Source organism: Lepisma saccharinum, chromosome 16 (genome assembly GCF_977018435.1).
Source record: "Lepisma saccharinum chromosome 16, izLepSacc3.1, whole genome shotgun sequence".
NCBI lineage: Eukaryota > Metazoa > Arthropoda > Insecta > Zygentoma > Lepismatidae > Lepisma > Lepisma saccharinum.
The window spans coordinates 8,247,082-8,274,868 of NC_139244.1; the positions used below are offsets into that span (position 1 = coordinate 8,247,082).

The 27,787-nt window shown below is 39.5% G+C and overlaps 1 protein-coding gene across 1 annotated transcript in view; it reads right to left on the reverse strand.

The window, feature by feature from the left end:
* Positions 1–16,464, reverse strand: part of LOC146000239 (luciferin 4-monooxygenase) — a 51,353-nt gene extending 34,889 nt beyond the window's left edge. Inside the window, exon 1 of the mRNA XM_083137661.1 lies at positions 16,266–16,464. The gene's annotated coding sequence lies outside the window, so the exon portion shown is untranslated. The remainder of the gene's footprint in view (positions 1–16,265) is intronic.
* Between the last annotated feature and the right edge of the window lie 11,323 nt (positions 16,465–27,787).

The following is a 27,787-nucleotide window of genomic DNA, read 5'->3' on the forward strand; positions in this document are numbered from 1 at the left end:
AAATGTTGCATTGCTCTGCAATACTTTTTCCAATGCTGCCCACAATATCTCCATATTTATCGCCTGTGCTTCCCGAAAAGATAACCAAAAAGGGAGATCAGGGTGATCTTCATTCCTGATAGTAATACCAACTTGGTCATGCTCGGCCACATCACGTAGAAGATATTGGATCAGTTCTTGCAATCCCTCCTGAACCCATATCACCGGATTCTCATTGTGTGGTGCCCCCCGCAACCGAGCACGCACCATTCGTCCTTCCATATTGAATCTTTGGTAACGCCTTCTTGTCTCTTCTATAACTTCAACATGATGTAACACTGCATCATCGCCACCATAATTTCTACGCCATTCCTACGCGTCAGCAAAAATTCGATGCGACTGATGTTATGATACATCCTGTCGTAGAGGGGTACGAGCGGTTTTAATGTTGAGTCAGCAGAACATTCTACCCCCCTCTACCTCTACTGCTATTAACAGCAATCAATCCAGACCCTCTGTCTCTATTTCTAGTGAGACCAACCAACATGTTGAAATGTTTCCTAACAAGTATAACAACCAGGATACAGGGATATTTGGGTGTATTGGAACAACCGATGAAAAATGTGGAGATATTTTCCATTTAGAATCTGTTTTAGAGACTAAAGAATTGGAGCAATGTACAAATGATATTTCGCCAGCGTTATACCAAATGGTTCTTCGGGATTGTATTCAGGAAGCGGAAGTGTGCAGACAGGTAGGCGGTGGCGATGATGCAGTGTTACATCATGTTGAAGTTATAGAAGAGACAAGAAGGCGTTACCAAAGATTCAATATGGAAGGACGAATGGTGCGTGCTCGGTTGCGGGGGGCACCACACAATGAGAATCCGGTGATATGGGTTCAGGAGGGATTGCAAGAACTGATCCAATATCTTCTACGTGATGTGGCCGAGCATGACCAAGTTGGTATTACTATCAGGAATGAAGATCACCCTGATCTCCCTTTTTGGTTATCTTTTCGGGAAGCACAGGCGATAAATATGGAGATATTGTGGGCAGCATTGGAAAAAGTATTGCAGAGCAATGCAACATTTCTTTCTGACAACAATTTCTATGTATATCTCCATCATGTCCAAATGCCACGAGGGGGAGGACGTGTTCGCCAAAATGCAATGAATGGGGAACAATTCTGTAAACTAAAAAAAGGAATTATAACTATTAAAAATTCCGATAGCAGGTGTTTGGCTTATGCGTTGGTTGTGGCAAGAGGTATTAATGTTTACAAAAATGAACCTAAAAAACGTTATCAGTATGTTAGACAACATAAATGTGTTATGGAAGAAGAAGTGGATAAACTGTGCAGAGAAGCTGGGGAAAATTTGAGTGGTGGTGGAGGAACTACCGAAATTCAAAAATTTCAGGACTATTTATCTGATTTCAAAATTACCGTATATAATGGATTTTCCGGGAGTGATGTGATATATGAAGGTCCTTTATTACCTAGGCGCGAAACTTTAAATTTGGTGTACATAAACAACCATTTTAATGTTATAACATCTCTTACAGCTGCATTCTCCGCTAATTTCTATTGTGAAACTTGCCATAAGAAATATGATCATGTTTCTAGACATCTAGGATCCTGTACAGCTGTTTGTTCACAATGCCAAGAAAAGCCCAAATGTACTGTTTCAGAAACCAAAATAAAGTGCACTGATTGTAACAGATTTTTCTATGGTCAAAAGTGTTACAATAATCATAAAACATGTTACAATAGAAAAAACTCTCTTTGTCAGACAGTAAAATGTTGTGAAAAATGCCTGAAAGCGTATGCTATCCGTACAAACAGAAATCCTCATATATGTGGAGAGAAATTCTGTGTCAGCTGTAAAAATATGGTACCATCTGAACATCTATGTCATATCCAAAAAATTTATAGCAAACAAATATCTTCTCTTATATCAAAAAAAGCAATGCTTGTTTTCTACGATATTGAATCGAGGCAGGACACAAAACTAGAAGGCACTGAAAACAAATTTCTGCATATTCCAAATCTTTTGGTGTGCCAAAATGTATGCTATAATTGCATTGAGAACAAAGATATGTCTCAATGGTGCAGTGTATGCGGAAAAAGACAGCACATTTTTGATAGTACAGAACCTGTTTACAATTTTCTGCAATTTGTTTCAGCTCACCGCACCAAAATTAACAATATTGTGTGTATTGCACACAATAGTAGAGGGTATGATTCGCACTTTGTACTGCAAACTATGATCGAAAAAATGAAATGGACACCGTCTGTGATCATGAATGGAGCCAAAATATTATCTTTGAAGATGCACAATATCCATTTCATAGATTCTCTCAACTTTATTCCAATGGCGCTCAACAAATTACCGAAAGCATTTGATCTCCCAATGTCCAAAGGGTATTTTCCTCATTTTTTTAATACTTTGAAAAATAAAGAATATGTCGGATGTATCCCTGGTACTGAATTTTACGCTGTTGATTCTATGATGGAGAATCAGAGAACCAGTTTTTTGGAATGGCATAGTGAACAACAGAAAACAGGGGTAGTTTTCGATATGCAGAAGGAGTTGAGAAAATACTGTGTAGAAGATGTTAATGTACTACGTGCTGCCTGTTTGAAATTCATGACCACTTTTGAAAAAGAAACAACAGTGAACCCATTATTGGAAGCCATCACCATCGCTTCAGCTTGTAATAAAGTATTCCGTAAAAGATTTTTGAAAGCAGAACATATAGGAATTATTCCTAAAAACGGATACAGATGGTGTGATATTCAGTCTATAGAGGCTATTCAATGGTTGGTATGGGAGGAAAAAAAACATAAAATCGAAATCCAACATGCAGCCAGAGGACCAGAAGTAAAAGTTGGAGGAAATTTGAAAGTAGATGGATATTTTAAAGATCAAAAGGGGCAAGAGCATGTATTTGAATATCAAGGATGCAGAACACATGGTTGTGTCAAATGTTTCCCTACTTCACGTACAGAACCTCTTCATGATGACCCATATGATACTTTGTCTTTTCGGTATGAAAGAACAGAAAATAAAATTACCAGATTAAAAGCACTTAACTACATTGTCCATGAGATGTGGGGGTGCGAATTTCACCAGCAGTTGAGAAATAACAAAACCATGAAACATTATGTTGAAAAACATCCGTTATCAATTAAAGCCCCCATAATTCCCCGGGAGGCGTTTTATGGTGGTAGAACTAATGCTACCAAACTACATTACACTGTGAAAGAAAATGAAACAATTCAATATAAGGATGTATGTAGCCTGTACCCTTATTGTTGCAAAGTTAAAAAGTTTCCAGTTGGCCATCCGGTGAAAATTTATGTGGGGGAAGAATGCCCCGATATTTATTCTTTTGAAGGACTTGTCAAAGCAACAATACTTCCACCGAGAGATCTGTACCATCCTGTGTTACCATATCGAACCAATTCAAAATTAACTTTCCCTCTATGTAGAACTTGTGCCGATGAACTAAACCAGGCGGAATGTAACCATACTGTTAGGGAAAGAGCTATAACTGGAACCTGGGTTGTGGATGAAGTTCAGAAGGCAGTTCAAAAGAAATACAAAATTTTAGAATTACATGAGGTATGGGAATATAATGTTGAACAATATGATCCTGCAAAAAAATCAGGTGGTGTTTTTGCAGAGTACATCAATACATTTCTCAAAGCAAAAGTTGAAGCAAGCGGCTGGCCATTGTGGTGTATTGATGAAGAATCCAAAAAAAAATACATAGCTGACTATTTTGAAAAGGAGGGTGTGTTGTTGGATGAAAACAGAATATGTGCTAATCCTGGATTACGAAGCTTAGCAAAACTTATGCTGAATTCATTTTGGGGTAAATTTGGACAGAGAGAAAACCCTGGTCAAGTTAGTATTATCAACAATCCTAAGGATTTTTTCGATAAACTAGAAAATCCCAATGTTGAAGTACATCAAGTTATACCTATAAATGAAGATATGTTGATTGTTTACTGGCAATATCTCGAAGAATCTGCACTTCCATTATCGACTGTAAATGTAGTTATTGCAGCATACACTACAACACATGCACGATTAGAGCTTTATGAATATTTGGATACATTAGGCGAAAATGTATTGTACTATGATACCGATAGTGTTATTTATATTCAAAGGCCAGGTGATGTTGATCTGCCTGTTGGAGACTACCTAGGGGAGTTAACAAATGAACTAGAACTCTATGGGAAAAATGCTTATATCAGAGCATTTTCATCCAGTGGGCCGAAAAGTTATGCATTTGAGGTAGTAAATCCAGACAATACTAATGTTACTACTGTTTGCAAGGTGAAAGGCATATGTCTAAACCATAAAAACAGCAGCACAATCAATTTCGAATCACTCACCAATGCTATTCTCAACAACACCTCCTCTTTAACTTTACTCAACTCGAACAAAATCGTACGCACAAAAACACATTCCGTTGTTAGTAAGCCGGAAATAAGGGTTTTTCAGGTGGTATATACCAAAAGAAAAAGATGTGCATCAAATTTCGAGACTTTACCATATGGATTCAAACAACAGAAAACAGAATGAGTTAATTTTGTAATGCAGTGGAATATATTTTTATTAGATTAAGTTAATGCTATCCTTAGTAATAGTATATCTGTGATTTGGTCAACATACAAACTGGATACCAAAACAAATCTCATATTATATGCAAATGTTAAAGCTTTTCATTACCAAATCTGTTACTTAGTAAAAAATAAAAGTGAAAACCATTCATTTGAAACCATTTGCTGTCATTGAAATATAATTATGCAGCCGCTATAATTTTTTGCTTATTATCAGTGCAAATCTGATATTATGTTGTGCACTTTAATGATAGAGTGAGTGACTAGTTGACAAGTTGGTTCTTCGGTGCAACGTTGTATGGTACAAACGGCTTTGTGCCCCTCTCCAACTTAAAAAAAAAAGAGGCCCCCACAGATGGTAGCCACGTTGATGTCGTTGTGGGGCTTTCTACAAAAAGCTACCTGTACCAAGCCCAAAAACTTATTTTGAGATGGCGAATAAAAACTTTCCATGCCTGTTGACCTTTAGTTTCCTCAACACACATACCCAGTTGTAATCGAACCCTCGACCCCCTCTTTGGTTTCAAAACACATCTGTTTGTGCATAATGGCTAATCGAGACTGGTAACGCATTTTTTAAAAAATTCGATACTATTATTTATTTTTGGTTTTAAAACATAGCATACATTAGTGGTAAAGTCTTTGCATTGTAATCAAAAGGTTCCAGGTTCGATATTCGTTGAAACAGCTTTATGCATTACGGTTAATCGGGACTGCGTTAAAAAACGCCAACATTAGCCCCTTGGTTGCAAAACTCCCAAAATCACCCCATTTTCTATTTGTGTATCAAAAATAATCGGGAATAGTAACTCACTTTTTAAACAAATCAATGTTATTCTGCAAATTTGCCAGTATTGGAACCCAAAACCTTTTGAATACTAAACAACAATATCAGCTATTTTGTTTTGCTTTTTGAATATCTGTTCGTGCTAATCGGGACTGACAACACACTTCTTTTTTATTTAAACAGAAAATCATTATTAGCCACTTTGACAACACTTTCTATGTATATCTCCAACATGTCCAAATGCCACAAAGGGGGAGGACGTGTTCGCCAAAACGCAATAAATGGGGACTAATTCTGTAAACTAGAAAAAAAATATAACTAGAAACTCGAACCTGGAACCTTTCGAATACTAAACACCAGTCACAGCCATTTTGTTTTGATTTTTTAATATCTGTTCCTGCATAAATACTAATAGGGACTCAACACACTTCTTTTTTATTTTATTTTAAAAACAACATCATTATCAGCCAATTTGACATTGTGAATCGAACCCGGGACCTTTTCATTACAGCATAAACATCCTATTTCCAATTAGTTCATTTTCTCTTTGTGCACAAAAAGCTAATCGGAACTTTTAAACAAATACAATTGAATATCCAATTTTCACCAACATTGGGAATCGAACCCTCAACCACTTGGTTAAAACATCTCGCGGAATAAAAAAACACCTCCCGCGCCGCGCCGCTCCGCCGCCCCGCCCCGCGCCGCGCCGCGCCGCCGCCGCTAAACACAAAACGCGGCCGCCATATTGATTTTATTCAAATACTATTTAAGCACTGATGGACTGATCGGGACCTATAATGGCGGGACAAAACAATTGGCCTCATTTAACTACCTAGAAAATCGAACCCGCGACCTCTTCATTACCAGGCGACAACATTAACCACTAACCCAAGGCCGCCATATTGATTTTATTCAAACACTATTTATGCACAGATGGACTAATCGAGGACCTATAATGGCGGGACTAAACAATTGGCCTAATTTAACTACCTAGAGAATCGAACCCGCGACCTCTTCATTGCCAGATGACAACATTAACCACTAACCCAACTCGATTTTCGAACTCAACCATTTTGTTGCCTTTATTTACACACAGGCTAATCGAGACCATTCAATATTGACATCGTCGCCTTGTAATCAAGGGGTCCCAGGTTCGATACTCGGTGGAGGCACATAGTGGTCCGAATCACCACTTTTCAACTGTAGCTCCAATCCTGATTAGTTTTGCCGTGCATAAAACGGACTTAAAAAAACTAACTCAATCTATCAACCAATCAATATTGACTCTACCAGGAATCGAACCCTCGATGCCTCTTGTTTTACAGAGCAATAACCTTAGCCGCTAAACTTTCGGGGTAAAGCACCTTCGGCGCCATCTTTAAATCATTTCTTCATGTCTTTGAATCATAGGCAATGGTTGCGCGCGCATTTCCTCCACACACACACAAACATACGCACGTGTTAGGTTAGCATACATCAACAAACAACGTGACAAATCCATTGACCCCCTCCCTCCACCGCTTCCGATGTCTTCAAGGTGATCACACACGTTCTGCTGACTCAACAATAAAACCGCTCGTGGCCCGCTACACCGGATGTAACATAACACCAGCCGCATCAAATTTTTGCTGACGCGTAGGAATATAATGCTGTCATTCTACTCCAAGCCCTCCTACCTCCTCACTAAAGTTATTGCTTGCTCGAAGGCAGCGAGGTCATTGGACTGTTCTGGTACTTGGCACCCTGGATAGAAGCAAAATCTAGCAGAATGAATCGAAAACAAAGGTTTACTGGGGAAGGGAAAATTACAGAAACGGTGCACTGAAACAGCAGGGGTACAATAACTCAACCCAGGGATAAGTCTTCCCTGCCATTTGAATGCCATTTCCTTCCCTTAATCCCTTAAAGCAAGAAAGACCGCTCCCTGCAATTTGTCAGGTTCGACACAAAGGGGTCTAGTCACACAGTGACGACCACAGATTAGAAATAGGTCTCGCAGGAACATTTTATGACGGGCAGTTCAGAGAGTATTTGGGACGCAGTGTCGCCTTTGGTTGTCCGCAACCATCTCGCCAACATTTGTTGAACAAGCTTGTTGTATTGTCTCCATTCAAGCTTTGTGCTGGTCTTAGGGCCGCCTGTCAAGATGTTGCTTTCCTGAAGAAAGAAGATCGCGTTTTATTCTAATTTCTGGGCCTTCCCGATGGCGCAGTGGTACCGTCGTTCCCTTGTAATTAAGGGGTCCCGGGTTCGATACCCGGTGGAGGTACATAGTGGTTCGGATCCCACTTTAAACTGTAGGTCCAGTCCCAATTAGCCTTACTGTGCATAAAGTGGACTTAAAACACCAAATCAACAACAACAACAATCATTCTGTTTGTCTATGCTCCCATCACCTTTCCATCCGTCCATCATTCATCCATCCACATCGACTTGTAAAAATTAACCTACGAGGTAGGAAAAAAGGTAAAATAGCCAAAATGAAAACCTATTGAATTCTAGCCGCCTCAGTGGCTGAGCACGTTAGCTACCGAATTACGATTTTGTCCCAAATTGATCTAAGTTCGAGTCCGTGAGTTTTTGTATTAAGTCCTCTTCATGCACAGATAGGCCAATCGGGACTGGACGTACAGTTTAAAGTTGGATTCAAACCACTATGTGCGTCCACTAGATATCGAACCCAGGCCAGGACCTCTTAATTATATGGTGACGACATTACCGCTACGCGATGTCCTCGCCTGGAGAGGCAGGCGCTTTTTTTTGTTACTGTCCATGCATTAATTTCTTGTATCACCGTTGCATATCTTTGACATTAGCCAGAAGTGTCAGTAAGGTAATGTAAAATCAGGAAACGAAAATCAAAGTACATCCAGTGTTCAAATTGAAATTTTTAATTTAACTCCTGACCAGGTAAAGAATTTTCCTCTTAAATATTCTCGATCATATTTTGCTATTGCTAAGAATTTGACGTAATCATTTCTTTCAACTTCAAGTAAATATTACATTAATATCAGCATATAAATTGTCAGTTTCTGTACTGAATTTTACATTAAAATTAATACTGTTGTTGGTTTGCAAATTACAATATGTATTTGATGAGAAAATATTTCCTGATTAATTTGCCTTCCTCTAAGAAAAATAATTCTGATATGAATTAAAAGTCCACTGAGACGAGATCAGTGATTACTGAACTCTTGTACATTAATTGGAAAATTTGTGTTATTTACTTTGAACCATCAGTCCGTATGTTTTAGGTACAAATCTCAAAATTTGAAAAGAGAAGCTGATATGACTTTTCTCCTCAGCATTTTTTCAATTTGAACACTCGATATACAGACATATACATATTTCATTATTTACGTTAAACTACGAACACACACACACACGCACACATATAATTGTTTTACAAAACTGATTGGTACTCACTTTGTAATTCGCCCACAGTTCCATGCATTTTAGATGATAGGACGTTCCTCCGTTTTCCTTATTTTTTTCACATGGTTTCTTCCAGTTGCGAATCCCTATTTTCCTGAAACTTGATTCTGCATATCCTGAATCTGTGCCAAATTTACGGCATGGAAAACAAAAGCATGCGTCAAGTTCCACACTATATTCTAGCCACGGCGCAGATGCAAACCAGTATTTTTGAAATAATCGCTTTCGCTTTCCGAACGTAGTATTTGGATAGTTTTGCAAAAGTGGTTGCCTAGGATTATCTACCCCAAGATCAGTAATTATTTTCACATTAGTACATTCACTTGTTTTGCCTAACTTTGGAACGTCAGAACTTGGATCAACATCATCTTCATTGTCGTCATGTTCCACATGTTTTGAGATAGTTTTAAAATATCCAGTTTTGATAAATTTATCCATTCAAAATGGAAATGCACAACAACGCACTAGAACTCTTCCCACACACGAATAAAAACACAGTGACCGTAGCAACCCGATAGCAGACCTTGCTCGCAAGCAAGAACACAAAGCTAATCTGTGGCTCTGAAGCTGAAGCAAGGAGCAATTTTAAATCTCAGAACAATGTCAGTACTGGAGAACTCTCTCCATATGTCGCTCGACCCCCTACTGTTGACCGCTCGGCCTCGGCGGAGTCTTTGATTCCATCTGTAACGGAAGGGTCATTTGCAACAAAAGGCAAAAGGTTTTCACAAACTTAGGGTAGGGCAAGGGTAATAACCTCAAAGCATTTTATGCCTTTGGTTATAATCTGGTAAGCAACGAAAGGGTGGAATTTTGCTGTCCTAAATTGGCTTCAGAAGATTTTCTTCGGAACAGTGTTTCCAACTCTGCTACAAATTTACCGGAAAATAATATGTAGTATTAATTTAGGATAATTTTTAATCGATCAAAATTTTGTTTGCGGGGGCCAGAGTTACAACTGCCGGGGCCAAAGCCCCCCCAGGCCCCCCCTAACGACGTCCCTGTCCATTAGTGTAATATTTCGAGTATGTAGACCGAGCATAACCGAAGGCGCCCCGAGCCTCCCATATGACGTCACGCGCTCGTGCATGATCGGCAAGTTTCGGATGGCGCTACCTTATATATTAAGTTACCTTGGATGTGGACTACTCAATGTTAACGTATATTCACGCGTATTCCGTGCATCTTCCTAATCTTATGTCAAAGACAGTTTTTTGGGTATGGTTAATGTTGCGATTGCTTACCAAATATTTACATACAAATGACGGAGGACCATGTTTTTCGTTTCACTTAAATTTCTGGTATTTGGACTGATAAGCCGGTTCATCGCTCGAATGCGCGACACGTTTCATGCAGTCGTTTAGTGATTGCAAATAAAATAACACACTGACATTTCACTTGATATATTGTTTTAGAACACAAAAACACAAACTACACGAACGCGTACATAATGTGATCCCACATTTTGCATAATTGCAACAAGAATGTTTGGGGATTATTACGGAACTTCCAAAATGCACACAGGTGTCCACATGGCACCTTCACTCCGAGTGTTTAATGTTCCATCAGCTGGCCAGAACAATGTTGCCAACCAGCAGAATTAGTGTCTAACCTTAGTTGCAACAGACAGTTTATCTAGCAATAAATTATTTTTAATACTGGTAATATCGGCACTTTTTTAAAAAATAAATAAAGCTGCACGGTGCACTGCTTTTGAAAAAAAAAAATGCATAAAATCTGAGACGATTATGGGGTGAAATACAGTATTTGCAAACTGGAATTCTGATTTAAGAATGTCGTACTGTACATGCAAGACGCTAGCGGGAAAGACAGCATAGGCGTCCGCACGGGGTGGCAGTTGCCCCTTCTAATACTCTCACTTAGAAATGTAGTGTAGAGAAATCTTATTAACGTTATTAAACAATATTATTCTCTTTAAAAGTGAAGTATTTTAGAGCCGACGAATTGGACTATCTCACTTCGTTCTCCAGCAAATTACTTATTATTAAGACTTAAGTATTTTATTCGTAAGCAAAGTTGTGTTACACCTATGTGGTAGCAGAATAAATTGGCCACACATTGGAAATGAATAAATTGTGTGTAGTTGTTTTGAATCTGCTGTACGAAATCATGTTTAAATGTAAATTAGTATGAACCACAGAGAAGGAAAATAAAGGCGGAGTGAAACAGATAACTTTTGTGGCACGGAAGCTGGAATTCTTCAAATAGAGTTATTTTTCGGTGGCTCCGGACACTATATATACCTATTCTGTGATATATACATACGCTGCTGTTTAATACCCATCAATACAATAAAACACCGAGATGGAATGAGGTTTTTCTTTCTTACATGGCTCATAAATTATATTGTTACCTATTATTATTATTAATGTTATTGAGACACTTGGTCGGATCCTTGAAATGTATTTCTAGATACGGGCCTGGTCATAACCTACTCTATTTGTATATATAATCGCCCAAAATAGCGACCTGGTTGATTCAATTAGGCGCCAAACTGAAAATTACAGTTGCATTCTACAACTCATGATCACTACTTTCGAAATCCAACTTTTCCACCCCAGAAAGTTAGGCTATTAGGAACATACCATAACTTCTCTGACCATGCAGCACAGCTTCTTTGTCGCCGCAGTTTTTTATTTCTTCAGGGCCATAGCCAGGTAGGGGCCGTCAGCCCCCTCTAAAGTTTGGTGAAACTACTTTCTAAAATTTGTTCCCATTGACGAGTGAAAATGTAGAGTAGATATTATTTTGCTCAGAACTTGATAAATGTTAAATTCACAGAATAGAAAGAACAGATATCACATTCGTTCATACGAGCCGAAGTCAAAGTAGCGGGAAGTATAGAATATCTGTTAAACTTTTGAAAATGGGCTTGGTTTACAACCCCTGATAACCCATGAGCCGCCTCCTGTGGATCAATTCTGGCTATGGGCCTGTACTACTTCCATCGGAAAACGACGATATCTTTAGTGCACTACTGACAGGGATAAACTTGTTTTGCGAGGGTTCGTGGCGTCGAAACGATGCCTCAACGAGCAAAACGTTACAAACAGTGGCGGATCCAGGAATGGAACTTGGGAGAGGCGGTTTTCCCGTGGAAGTCCATGATAACCAATATTTCCATAACTTATATGTAAACAATATGTAGCACTACTTCGTGGTCGATACGGAGTAACGTACACATGATGAAAATAGAGATACTGAATTTTCTTTTTTTTTTAAATGGGTGCGTCAACACTTGGGTTATTTGCTCCAGCCACATTATACGGGGATCAGCCCTTTACCGGAACTGCAATCGTCTACCTGTCTCTGTGCAATAAAATCTCCTTATCTATTTAAAAGCTGAGGCTGTAAAGTGGCGCTCGGTACCAGTTGCGTGCCCAAAGGAGGGGAGGTTATAGCCAAGGACGTATTCGGTGGGGTCCAGGGGGTCCGAACCCCCCCGAAAGACTTAACAAATACTAACATTAACTAATAAAATATAATTGTTTAGCATTTGTTACATAATCGATGCTCATTTATTTCCTCTAAACTAATGGGAAGGCAAGGAATTCAGCTCATATGGTTTTGAATGACAGTTTCAAAGATTTATGCGCACTATTACTTATGATAATGTGCATAAAATATTAATCAGCAACTTTCCTTTCCGTCAGCTGTGATCTAACTCTTTTTTTGTTTTTCAATAAATATTAAATTCTTTATCTATTTGACCTTAATTTCCTTGCCAGGGCAGTTGTTTTTGTACAATTTTTGGAGATCTTCACTACACGTAAGCTAGATAATGAATAGATAATGTTATACATCTATTCTTTTACAATCTCTTTACCTACTCATGTAATAATAACAATACAATGTTAATTAATTTACGAATTTAATTAATATTATTTTAATTTAATATAATTATTCTAATGATGATATTATTATTATTAATGTTATTGAGACACTTGGTTGGATCCCCGAAATGTATTTCTAGATACATGCCTGGTTATAACCAACTCTCTTTATGTATATAATCGCCCAAAATAGCGACCTGGTTGATTCAATTAGGCGCCAAACTGAAAATTACAGTTGCATTCTACAACTCATGATCAATACTTTCGAAATTCAACCTTTCCACCCAAGAAAGTTAGGCTATTAGGAACTTACAATGACTCCTCTGACCACATCAGTGAAGTGATGTGGAAAAAAATATCCGAACCGGAGTCCAAAAGTTCGACATTGATGCGCAACTCGATTAAGCGAGTATCTGCAAGTGGAAGACTACAATTGATACCTGTGACGTGACTCTTATGTTATCGTTATCTCGAGAAGGACTGGAGAGATAAACATAAGCACTAGGAAAGTTTTGGGATGGAGGAATTTGCGTCAGTGCGTGTGTATGTACAGGGTGGCCCGAAAGTGCGAAACGGGCCGAATAAAACCGAAATGCATGCGTTTATTGAAATTTTATATGTGTACATGTAGTTTGGGGATGGGGTAAAAGTAAAACCTACCGAACCGCTTTTGAAATATGGTCTCCATCTTGAAAGCCTCCATCTTGGATCGAGATCACATTTTTAAATGGGAACCTAGGCATGTGACATGAAATTACACTGGAAAAAGCTCACAAAACACGATGGTAGCATTATTTTTGCAAAACTTTATCCATGTTCATGCTACAGGTTGTTAAAGAAGTGGCTCATAAATAATATTGTTTTCTATTCATTACGTAATATATTAAAGACACGACGCACATAATTTATGTGCTATATGAACTTGTATTAATATTTATTAATATAGTAACGACAAAAGCGAAAGTAATGACTTCAACAAATATAACACGAGCACCGAAGTGTGGGGTCACGGAACAATCTTTATGAAACAAATATTGCTCACTGGCAATTTTTCGAATACTTGCAAGACACATTATTGCGTTTTGTTCGACTAAAGCCCCTGTCACACGGAACTGGATTTCTAGTAGGAACGCTCTAGTTGACGCTGGACTGGCTACCCATTTGCTAGTTTTCGCCTCACACGGTACTTGTTACACCGTACTTGTCGATAGTCTTTCGTTCCCATAATGGCGGCCGCGCGAGATGTAAACAACGTATCACTTCACACTTTTAAAATACGATAACTATTCAACCGAGAGGAATATCGCTTCGTATTAAATGGTTTTAGGTAGAGAAAAACGGCGCTGATAAAATACATACTTTGCAACGTTTACTATACACGTATGGAAGAATATTTTAGTTTTTTCAATTGTAAACATGCCTTTCGTGCTGTATGCACTCGGAAGCCACAGACAAAAAAAGGCTACTTTACAAACTCACAGAATATCTTCACATGGCCAAACTTTGCTCTGATTGGCTGTTCGACAGAATCTAGTCGAAAAAGTTAGTAGCAATTAGAACATGTCCTATTCCTCAAAACCAGTCAAGCAGTCAGCCAGGCGGCCATAATTTCTACCTAGAAAGTCAGTTCATTGCCAACTAGGGCATTCCAACTAGAAATCCAGTTCCGTGTGATAGGGGCTTTAGTCTAGCCCAACAAGTACAATAGGTGAAAAAAAAACCATACTAATTTTGATGTACGTACGTACGATCTCGTACATGCAGATTTTCTATAGGAATTTTCTTTAAAAAAAATATTGGGGGATTACGTCGACGTTTCAGGAGCCAGTGCCCCATGAGGCTCCCCCATAACGATATCCCTAGGCGCAATGTGAGCTATCTCAATTTGTCCTTCGAGGATTGAAGGGGAAGGGAGATAAAAGTTACAAAGAGACAAAGAACCTTACAAAACTCTTCTTGCAGTCATCGGTGGATGAGCAAGATAATGTTCCCGTGTGACCTTGAAATCACTGAACGTTTTTTGCGTGCATTGTTGGTAACAACAAAAAGGAGAGAGAGAGAGAGAGAGATTTCACCCCACTGCACCCAAAAATACTTACGTAGCCCCACAAACCATTGACGCATAGCCCCACGAACCATTTCCGGTAAGGTTGGGTTAGGTTGGGTCACGTTTAGGTTAGAATAGTTAAAAATTGGTTTAGAAAGAAAAATGAGTAGCCCCACACACCATTCTCGCATAGCCTTACAAACCATTTGCGGAAGCGTACCTTCTTCAGTTACAAAAACACGTGTTTGGAAACACTGACCGGCATTGAGCGTGATTACGTCATCACACACAGGCAACATCTCGCTCGAAGAAAATGGATGCATCAACTTTCGTGCATCGGTCACACATTTATATCGAAAAATAAATGATTTACCGGCAAAATTCAATGAAAGATGCGAGAAAACACTTCCCCGAACTTCCAAAACTATAAAGAAACTTCATTCGATAAGTAATTTCTCCTGTAAATTTGAAGAAATCCGTTTTCCGGTTATAAGAAAATTTACCAATACCCTTAGATCACGCACCCCGGGAATCGAACCCGAGTCCCCTGTGTTGCAGTCATACACCCTACCTACCAGAAAACCGTGGCTCCCAAGTATTCATTGGTCAGGTGTCCGTGTTTTTCCTCAAGATATCAAAATATTCTCGCCTGCTTACGTTTTTCAAGCTACGTTATCCCTGCGCCCCCCCCCCCCCATGGTTACAAGTTCCGGAAGATACTCAAACGTCATCGCCTTTGAAAAGGACGTATTTAAGGGGGTCCAGGGGGAACCCTCCCTCTCCGAAAGACTTACCAAATACTAAAATTAAATAATGAAAATATAGGCCTACTTGTTTATCATTTGTTATATAATCGATGCTTATAATTTTCTCTGAACTTACTGGCAGGCAAGGATTACATTGGGATCATACGATTTTGAAGGACAAGATCAAAGATAAATGCTTGCATACTGCTTTTTATGATAATATGCATAAAATATAAATCAGGAACTTTACTTTTCGCCAGCTGGATCTAACGTTCTTTTTTATTCAATATATACCTATTCAATTCTTCATCTATTTGAAATTAATTTATTCGCCAGGGCTCTTGTTTTTATGCAAATTATCCCAATAATGAATACGTGCTGTTACACGTATCTATTCTTGTACGGTCCTTTTACCTATTCATAATAATACAATATAATTATAAAATGATTATATTAATTTAAACAATGTTATTATTATTATTCCTTAGACACTTGGTTCGGACCGAAATATATTCTACATACGCGCCTGGCCTTGGAAACTTTGCTTGCAGGCAAACGAGTCTCTGGCACCTGGTCCCACAACCAGAATAATCCGCTACATGGTTTTATGTTCTGTGTCTGTCCAAGAGTGTTTAAGATTTCATCATTTGAATCTTATTATCCTTCATCGTCACGATTGTCCAAAGCAGGGAGGGAGGCAGGCGACGCGACGCAAACTAAGAAAAACACAATTTAGTAACATACTTCCTCAAAACACGGACAACCAAAAACTACCTTACCTTGAGCACTAAACTGTAATGAAGACTAGAAGAAAGTTTCGTGTTATTCGAGTCCACCACACTATTGCTCATGTAAACAGCTATTCACTGCGATCTTCCGTTCCACGCAGGGACCACTCGAAACCAAGAATCAACCAGCTTCACGTATCACCTCCCCACTTCACCTCTACAATGTTGTCGCTTCTCATTCGCAGCAACAAGTCTGGGAGAAAAAAACCTTTGCCCTGCCATTCTACCAAATCTCGCGTGTCCCGTCTCTGCTGCGTAACCTTGAACTTTGCGCTTGCTTCTCTTTCGTTATGTATTCCTTTGACATCGTGACTTGCAAGCTTTACATTCCGACAAGAAAAATATAGAGCAAACCAGTTTCCCTGCCTGTACAATTCTTTATTATTATTTATCAGCTCTCTACAAGTTCATCACACTTGTAAATCAATTTCAATAAACACCATCCAACCAATCAGCTAAAAAAGAACTGATCCTAGCAGTAATTTAGAAAAAGGGTGATTCTCGGGCTTTGCGACCCCCTTCTTCCAAAATGCCCGTACAGAAATAATATGGTTATCATTGCTGGTCCACGCCAAGGATTTATATATCATATGTGAAGGGCCGGGCCTCACAACTTCCGTCTCCCCTCTCCCCTTTCCCACTGACAAAAGTCGCGCAGCTTTTCTGCTGTATTTGATTTTTTGTTGGTTTTTCTGCCAGTTCTGATAATCGCGACGATGACGACGAGTGATGATTACAGGCACAAGGAACACAACTCATCCCTCCTAACCACTATTCCCAAACACATGAGACGTTGCACACAGTGGCGGCCCAGGATTGTCGAAAGAGGAGGTACTTTTTATAGTAGTCGGTCCTAATTTTGCCATCATTTCCTGCCTCTGGCTTTCTTAAAATAATACTGAGCCAAAGAGGGGGTTATGACCCCCACCAACTTCCCATTGGGCACGCCATTGGCTATTATTGGTCGCAAATCAAAGATTAGCATGAAATCAGTCAGGAAACTTTGAACTACAACTCTGCGGAACATCTCTCTTGTCTCCCGTTCCTGAAAGGTTTATTCTGGATGGGGGATATCCGACGTACATCGTGTGTGTGTGTGTGTGTGTGTGTGTGTGTGTGTGTGTAAGCACGGATCTGGCCTCTCCCTCAAAAAAAATCCTGGGTACGGGCCTGCTTGATTCTCAAGGACTGTTGCGTGACGGGTTATGTTATATTATATTCCTAGAATTGGTATACTTAGTTTATATTAAACAAATGAATGCATCCTGGCACATAATTAGACGTGGTTCTCATATCGCATGCATGCCAGAAGGTGTAGCACGCGATTAACCCACGAGATACATAAAATAACAAACATAGAAATGAAAAATACGTACTTTTACCATGGTAAGTTATATTACTATTCTAGCGTTCACAAATTCTTTCACCACTTTAAACTGTAGGTCCAGTACTTTTAGGCTTCCTGTGCATAAAGTGGACTTAAAACAACAAATCAATGAAAAAATTCAATATGCTGACCAAGGCAGAAATTTATTTTATTATAAAACATAAACTAAACGTAATGTTTCAACCTTCTAGCAGGGTCTTCTTCAGACTCTGCACCAAGTACAACATTTACAGAGTCTGAAGAAGACCTTGCTAGAAGGTTGAAACGTTACATTTAGTTTATGTTTTATAATAAAATAAATTTCTGCCTTGGTCAGCATATTGATTTTTTTTCATATCATGGAAACAAGGCTTAATGGTGTTTAAGAAATCAATCAAATCAAATTCTTCCATTCACTGCTCTGAATGAATGGGCAATGTCAAATTAAGATGAACAATACTTTATTTAGATGATACTTGTCAGTATTATCAGAATCTTATTTTTAAATCAAGTTTTTTCCTAATATTTCACGTTTCTTCACGTGTCAAAAGCAATAAATTTGAAGCCACTTTTTTATACAATACACTGAACATTCTCGCCACTACGATTTAATGAACTATACTAATGAACAATATGCAAACAAAACGGATTAAGATTCAGAGTACATAATTTAGCTGATATATGTCACGTTTATCACAACCAAAATGTTTTCTGAAATAAAACTTTGAGTAAATTTCCAGCTAATAAATTTCTGCTAAAACTTGTTGATTTTATTCCTTCATGCACACACCGGGTTCTTGTCATAATTCCGCGAAACGAAGTTGACCCACGTACTTTATTTTCTTGAAATGTCCCAAGAACACTTTTAGTTCTTCTTCGGTGTCCATGAGATAACCATGAAACACTTCGAAGGTTTCCAATAATGGATTTTCCCTGATTCTGTATATTTTCTGCCAGAAATCACATCTTCTTTGTACAATATCAGAAATTTTAAATTTTTTCAAGTTCGGAGCATTTCGAAAAATCTTGATCACCGCATCGGCAGTCGCTTTGCCATCGAGGCTCACATGAAGCAGGTTCTGCATTGAAGACCCACTTAAAGCTTCTTCCCACACGAAGAATTCAAATCTCAGCTTCAGGGTTTCTAGCTGCGGGCAGGTGAGAATGCCACATAGTGTGAACGAGGAAGAAGCAGCAGCGGATCGGTAGATATCGACAATTCTCAATCTCTCTCTTATTTCTGGCGATAATTCAAGAATATCAAAATTATCTGTGGACGCACGTCTAAAGGAAGAAATATGAAGTGCCTCAAGATGCGTGAAATGATTGAACATGCTTAAGTGTACCGCATCGCTGTTATTCCTGTAACATAACTTACGAAGTTTTGGGAAGATGCGCTTTACCATAATGAGCAGTTTTTCTCCCCCTGAATCCAGATCCATGGATGTGAGATTGAATGATGGAAGCTGCAACCCGTTCCCATACGTTATGCCGTCGTTGCACAACTTATCAAAACCTGTGATTTTCAGTACTTCTAAGTTGGGGATCAGCTCTAGTAATGCCATAATTGTCTTGGGCCAAATAGAAAATGGTACTACTGGGTTTACTGAATTCCTAACCCTAACCCTGCGATCCGCAAATATTCTCAATGATCTTAGTGAGTTACAAATTGCGCTTCTTTTTCTTTCAAAGCTTTCCACTTCTTCTCCAGGCGGGATGAGGTCCTCCAAGGGCAGGAAGATGCCTGGGAGTCTCCACAAAGTGCTCTCCCAAGTTTGGTCCACGCGTCTAGCACCAGGCGCTAACCGCACTATGTTTTGAGTCAGAAGATGAACCCCTTTCTCCGTGAATGGAGCAGACTGTGCGCTGAGCTCTTGAAGAGAGGAGCAATGCTCGCCGATGAGTTGTAGAACAATGTCATCACAGAAATGTGATAAAGATAATGTAACTAAACTTTTGGCAGTAACAAACGTTCGTCGTAGATGATCATGTTGGCTCTCCTCTAACCGAAACATCCTCAGTCTTCTCCAGCAGCTGGGCAACATCAGAGCACGTAGACTTCTTCCTTCGTCAGAGACAAATCGCAACAGGTCATCAATATCATCTTGCTCAAATGACCCAGCGTGTGGTACTACAAGATTCCTTACTTCTTCACAAAGCAACACCTCTGTTGAGAACAAGATGAGGTCGGAACCTTGATTTAAGGCCTGTTTCAATAACCTGTTCAATAGCCGCTCGCGACATGAGACTGGGAGCTGAGACAAGAATTCCTTCAACGTTTTCTTGGAGTCTGCTGAAACATTACCAGATACGCGGATGAGCAGGCGCTCTAGTTTCGAGTAACAAGCTTCCTGTAGGCTGTCTGGTTCTGATTTAGGCGACTTAAACATCATTGAGTCGTCAATGTGATGTCTCAGATCCATTCTAGAAAAAATAGAAAACGAGATTTTTAATGAATATCATTTCCAAAAATTGGAGCAACAGTGTACATTTTTAATTGACTTGTTGGCATAATGGTGATTCTCGGCATAGGCGACTGCTTAATACGTGCTACAGTGCGAAAGTACGTTACTTAAATTGGTAAACTGGAAAAAAAATATGTCAAATTTCATAGATTTAAGAAGCCAGTAAAACACTGAGATGAAACTTCTGAGATCAAGAGGTTCAAATATCTCTTAGCAGTGCTATGTATTTTCCGGAAGCTGTTAAGATATAACGATATACCGTGCGATTAGCAGGATCTCGATTTGGGAAGATTGTCTGCTAGCGTGCAGCACACAGTGTTCGAATTGAAGAAAATGCAGAGAGGGAAGGGGGACTTGTGGTGAAAACTTCAGAACTACTGATCAGTGGCGGGACTAGGGAGGCTGGTGGGGCAGTTGTTCCCCCCCCCTACTTTTTGCCCTAGCATTATGGCCTCCTATTGCTAAGCCTTGTTACAAAGAAAAATTAACTGCCCTGTGCCCCCTTCCGCAGTTTTGGCACCCAATCGCCGCTACTGATTTCACTGTAGAAATGATGTGTTGTAGCATGGTATCCTTGATGTACCCTCATTTCAGTAAATTTTCACAGGAAAATCGTCCCTGTAGGAAGAGTTGAAAATTATCCGAAAAAGGGCTTTTTTGGAGGGTTGGGGGAAAGAGTTGTTCTGCGGCTTTTTTCTTGGGCTTCTTTCGACTTTTATTCTTTACAAAATTTGGCATTACGTATCTCAAAACTCACAACTGAAACTGCAAGTGAAATACTGTAGGTTATCCGAAGTTGGCAAAAAGCCAAAATATTCATTTTTTAAAACTTTTTTCAGAAAAAATCATACATTCTAAAAAGCTGGCTTTTTTGCAACTCTGACTTTAGAGCCATTCACAGTGATAAATGAAAATTCTCGTACTGTTTCATCCTGCGTTCGATTTCGTTGTTCGGTAATAGACGCGTTCATTTTACTGAAACTTCTTTCACACTCAGTCGCTGATTAGAATGGGTGGTCTGTAGTTTGCAGAAAGTTCACTCAGCACATCACATATAGCTCGTCTTCATGTTTTTCCATTCGTTTCTATTTTAACCCTACCACATAACAAAGTGATTTCTTTCTCATCATACAACTAACGTCCCGATTCATTTTCTGGTTCAAAACAGATGCTTCTTCGAATATTCCATGAGCTTCAAATCTGGAATAAATGATTATCAGTAGCTCCCTGAAGGAATTGCTTCCGAAAATATGATTTTTTCCTCATCGGCTTCAGATATTTCAGTTAGTGGTACACTCATAAATGCCTTGTTTTGATAAAACTAAAATCCTACATCTATTACACGTTCTGCAGTTTGTGGTTACATTTGCCACAGTCAATTCCTGTACCAGCCTGTTTGAGGAAATATAATACATCATCATGGGGAAGACAATGTTCTACTACAAATAACTAAGTTGGTATCTTCTTTAGCTTTAATTGGCACTTTCTCTGTCTTTTCAACTGATAGCTGCACTGAGCTCAGGACTTGAAAAGAAATGTATAAGGGCCAGATAATTATTTATTACTGCCGACACAGTAATTAACATTTTGTTAATTTCCATCATTGTTGTTGCCAGTGCTTGACAAATCTCGAACAGATCCTTTTGATTTTTGCTGTTTTGACTGAACATCAAATAAAGTGCATTCCATAAAAGATTCAAAGTTCAATAATTTATCTTTTTTTTCACAGAATCGTGAACAGCAAGCTCGAATTTACGACTCAAACAGTGAATGACTGTCGTGCTATCCCATGTAACGAACCCGTCTCGTCACAAATTAAACGAGTCGCACCTCTATTTTCATGACCATTCTAAGAATATAAGAATTTGAGATTTATCTAAATTTCAAAGATGAGTTCCACCTCTATTTTTGGAAACTTATTTTAGAAATATACTTTTATTACTTTATTAATTCTCCACTCGTCTTCGCTAGCGTCGCAGACCCTATATAATGGCCAAAGCTTAGCTGGCAAGTTAGTTCGACTCCGCCTGCGGGCGAGAGAAGGTGTGCTTCGCTACGGCGAGAGACCAAACACCAAGAAGGAAGTTCCGCTCCATCTTCGGATGAGAGAAGGTGTGCTCCGCTTCGGCGAGAGACCAAACATCACAGATGAAGGACTCCGCTTTCGGGCGAGAGGAGGTGCGCTCCGCTCCGGCGAGAGAAGTGAACAAACACCTCAAAGGAAACTCACTCCGCCGCATCCCGCGAAAGAGTAGCAAGGGCTCCATCTTCGGATGAGATAAGCTGAGCTCCGTCTCCGGACGAGAGATGAGGTTGGACTCTGTCCACGAGTCAGAGAATCCGCTCCATCTTCGGATGAGAGATGTTACGCTCCGTCTCAGGACGAGAGAAGTGAACTTGGCACGCCAAGGACAAACTCCACCCTCGGGTGAGAGAAGTGACTAATCAGCTTCCCTTTACTTCTTTCTTCCCCCTCACCATCGTCCAACCGCGTGGTAGAAATTTATGGAATATTATTTTAGGAGATAACTTAGAAACTAGTTTCAAAAATGTAAACGTTGGAGTTCCTATGTATCTAGGTAAATTATGAATGGACTAAGTTTATCCTTTGTATAACCTTTCTGTGTTTGTTTCTGAACTTTGTTGTTAAATAAAATTTTATATGTTAAAGTCTATCCTGCGTATCGCTCTGGTCAAGCCTTTGGCGCTATCCTTGCATCTGGCCCCATACACCCGAACCCTGAGTGAAATAGAGTCTCATACCACCGCTGGAGAAAAGGTTAGCATTATGGGTAATCTTGAAACGACGGTATCTCGAGTGAGAGAGAGATTCAATTCCTATGCCTGTGCCTGCCGCAGTAAGGCCTGTGTGTGAGGCAAGCTAAGGAGACGTTACACCCAAAAAATAATAGAGTACGCATTCAGAAAAGGCGGGGGGGGGGGTTCTTTCCCTGGTTGGGAATGAGAATATAAAAGCTGGTTTACATTGGTCGAGTAAACGTGATAGTTTACTGGGACGAGTTACTGGCTTGTCTGCTCGACTCGACCATTATGTGGCGAGTAGCTGTTTACACACTTTATAGCGAAGTGGGATAGTGGCTGCAGCTGCTTGGTGCTCTTTTGATAATATGAACACGTCGACGTCGTTGGCGATTTAAAAAAAGAGCTCTAAAACAGTTCACACACTTCTTTTTCACGAGAAATGAATACAATAATGCACGAGAACAAGTCTAGAAAGAAAACTAACTTCCTTGATTTTTCTATTTTCAATTGTTCTTGGTTGTACCTTGATCAAATTCAAATTTACTTTTCCTACGCCTCTACAAACTTTATGTTCATGGTTGATATTTTTTTTTTTAAAAAAAATACAATTACAATTAATAATTATTTAATTAATATGCAAAATCACAACACTCTACCACCGCACAGACTCCCTCTATACTCTCCTCAGTAAACGTTTACATTGATCGAGTAGTCTGTCTAGTTTACGCGCGAGTGAAAAAATCGATGGGAGAGGAAGCAACTCGATCAAGTCTCTGTCCTCCGTGGACAGCCACTCGACTGTCATGACTACTGGCTCCAGTACTCTTCCCAGTTGTTTACACGCTTTACCCTACTCGCTCCAGCTACTCTCCCGTCTACTCGATCAATGTAAACCAGGCTTAAATGTAGAACCTGGGATGGGAAAAAGTAAAAGAGGAGAAATTCCCTGGCTCCCTCCCACCCTTTCAATTCGAACACTGGCTGCACACAAATGCGCACTATCTCTGTCAGAACGACATCTTACAATGAAGTTTCCACGCATTCCGTAGGCTATTAGTGTACATTTATGTAATGTCTGTAATGTGTGATATATTAGCACCAGCTGTACAAGAGTTGGAACAGGAATTGACAACAACGCTTAGCCTTTAATCAATTTTTGTGGTACGATGTGAAGATTGCCATAAAACTATAACCCATGTATTTCTGGCTTCCGAAAGTGGTTTCTATCATGTAAATATATGTTTCGATATTTTAATTTGATGTTTGATGCAAATTACCTTTGTGCAGTACTTCAGTAGTTAGGAGATAAAATACATGTCGCTGTTAGTAGACCTGCATTTTTTTTGCGCAGTTCCTTCTGTGAACGGGGAAAAAACTGTGTATGATAGTGGTTCAAGTGTGTGTGTGGGGCGGGGGGTCATTGTAAACCGGTTATCTGTGGCATTTTAAAGTTCGATTCATGATGGAAGCACCCAGTGGTTCGGTATGTGACTTTTATGTGCCTTCGTGTACACAAAGTGGACTTAACCGCGCCATGTTAACCTCCTGAAGACGCTGTCAGTGTTGTGTGTTGTTTTGACACCAATATTTTTGAGAAGATGTGGGTGTAAGTGGTGACACTTTCCGAAGACACCCAAATGTCGACTTCCCTTACGCGTAGTATACCCTGTACTGTATTGTTGCAGATTAGCGAAGCTCTGGCATCTGGATTGACAGCCAGTATAATCCTCTGTGGGGGGTCGTGTTGTGTCGGTCCCTACATGTTTGTCCCTTCATCCATCTCACCTTATCACCATTTATCCTTACCTTCGCGATTAAACAAAGGTGGCAGAATGGGAAGTAACATGAACGTGTGATTTTCCTGGAGGTTGCGCAGAGAAATATTGAAAACAAATGAAGGGCCAGGGGGAAAAACGATGAATGTCGATTTTTCGCCCATTTTGAGATCGCAGCGCCATCTGATAGTTCAGAAGCTGTACTATAAGAATGAGAACGGCCTTGGTTGGGAAACGAGATGAGAAGTGCCTGAAAAACGCATTATTATTTTGGCATATATTAACGTTCTTATGAAAAGAAATACTTTGTTTTTCATTTCCTGGCAAATCGTCTCGAATGAACATTCATCGTTTTCCCCCCTGGCCCTTCAAATGTGAAATTTGGCGATACGTCGAGAAATTCTTGGAACCTTATTATAAAAACAAAATTCTAAAACGTTGCACTTACTTTGAATGTGAATCAACTTTCTTGTAATTTCATGCTCTGGGACAGTTTATAAAAGGTTAGCATTCGCCATGGTATCAGAAGTTCTTCGATCAACACTGCCCAACAATGCATTCAAGGATGTAAATTGCCGGGGAAAGATGGGGATTTTTCTCCCCGCTAGATTCAGGCAACAATGGTAAATTTTCATCTTTGTTTCTTTGTCTAGCTCTTTCTCCATCTCATTCCATTTATATCATCTTTCTTTCATGTTTCTTTGGTTCAACTCCCCCTCCCCCGAAACGTCTGGCATGTTGGGTTAATGGAAGTTCAGAAACCAAAATTTGTAACACATTTTTAAAAATTTAATCGCAGTTTCACAAAAATGCAACAGAAAGATTGAATAGCTTCCTAGTTCCTGGGTGTGTGGTTTCGCGTATGTCAGTTCACTCTGGTGCAAATGAAACATATATGTAGATTAACTTATACTTTAATAACATGAAGCACGTAAATAACACGATATATAATGAAGGGTTCCACACAAATGTACACGAATATGACGAGGCGTACAACACACGTACGTCGTCTCACGACTCAAACTCGGACTCACACTGCGCATGCGCACACTGCATGGCAACAAGCTTAATAAGAATGACAATTCGTCTGAACATCACGGCCCCTCTTGGAAGATCAGCTTCCAAAATTAGAATACACAATAATTATTACCTTTTACAATATAACATATTACACTTGAATACATAGATTACAATAAACACAAATTTCCTTTCTGGTTACATATTTACACTTTCTCAATTGGTAGAGGTGCAAGCTTCATAATAGGCCTCTTTAGTTCACCGTCTTTAGTTTTAACAGTTGCGGATTTGCATGGAGATTTTTCACATGTTCATGTCTCAATAATAGTTCAGTAAATGGATGATTTTTGGGTAACACTATAGGATGTTTCTTATCTGAAGACACATCAGCATTTTGTAAACGACCACCTACTCGTAACACACAATTATTGTCAATGAATGGACTCAACGAAAGAAGTTTACTGGATGAGGGGAGCTCCTGTTCTGTTTGTAAACAGTTAACCTCGCTCTCATATGCTTCACGTTGGGTGACCTTGACCCAAAACTCAGTCGCAGCTGATAACTCTTCGGTTGTCAACGTCTGCTCGTTTCGCTGCATGGAAGGCGCTCTACAGTTGCTTATGAATCTAAACATCCAAGCAGTAACACGTATCAATCTCAAGAATGATGAGAATCTCTGCAATAACTCCTTAGTGTCAAAGGTTGTAATCAACAGCACACGAATCCTTGTTTTTCTTTCCTCCTTTTTTATTTCTTCACTTTCCACTGTATATGATTCATGCATAGGCAACTCAGGCAAATAAAGAAATGATGGGCCATTCCACCATAAATGAGCTTCACACAACTGTGTAGGGAAAGCACCACGAGAACCAATGTCTGCAGGGTTTTCTTTCGAACGCACATGAAACCACTGTTGAGGATTCGTCAGTTCATGAATGAGTGAAACTCGGTTCGAAACAAATGTACTCCATCTGGATGGATCTGATTTAATCCAACATAGGGTGATCTGGGAATCAGACCAAAGGAAAATATCGTCTATATGCAATGACAATGATGACTGCACAACACTAATCAATTTGGCTAACAACACAGCAGCACATAACTCTAAACGTGGCAATGTTACAGGTTTTATGGGTGCAAGCTTTGTTTTCGAAACTAACAATCTGACTGTAACAGTGTTGTCATCATATACTGTTCGTAGATACACAATAGCACATGAACCTTTCTCACTGGCATCACAAAAACCAATCAGTTGACACAAAGTTGGTTCTCTACATTTTAAGCATCGCGGTAACTGTATGTTCTGTAACACATGTAATTCAGCACAATGTCTTTCCCATATTTCTCTTATGTCACTAGGAATAGGTTCATCCCAATTTAATTGTTCCTTCCACAGTGATTGAATTAATATTTTAGCTAACATAGTGACTGGGGCTAGTAATCCGAGTGGATCAAATATGCGAGCTACCTCAGACAACAACAACCTTTTGGTTAATACAGGGTGTTCACTAGGTGGGTTAATGATGAAACTCAAATGATCAGTATCCGGGTGCCACACAAGGCCAAGAGTTCTTATGAATTCGCTGTTATGGATGGAAGATATTGTAGGTTTCTCTCGCAAATGCTCAGGAATACTGTTCAATACGTCAGTATGATTTGACGTCCACTTATGCAACTCAAATCCACCCTTTCTCAACAATTGTGTCAATTGTTGCTGCATCTCTATTGCTTCTGGAACACTGTCAGCTCCACTGCTCAAATCGTCCACATAAAACTGTTTCTTTAAGACTTCTGCTGCAATCGGGTAATTTTCACCTTCATCGTCTGCTAACTGACGTAACACTCTCGTAGCAAGAAAAGCAGCTGGTGCCGTGCCATACGTGAGCGTATTTAAACGATAAACAATCACAGGTTGATTGGGGGATTCTCTCCACAATATTAATTGGTAGTCTCTGTCCTGAAGATTCACCTTTATCTGGCGATACATCATACGAACATCACTCGTCAATGCAATAAGATGCCCACGAAAACGTAACAAAATGGATAGTAACTCTGGCTGTTGTTTACATCCATTCATTAACACGTCATTCAAGGACACGCCTGTGCTAGTTTTACTCGATCCATTAA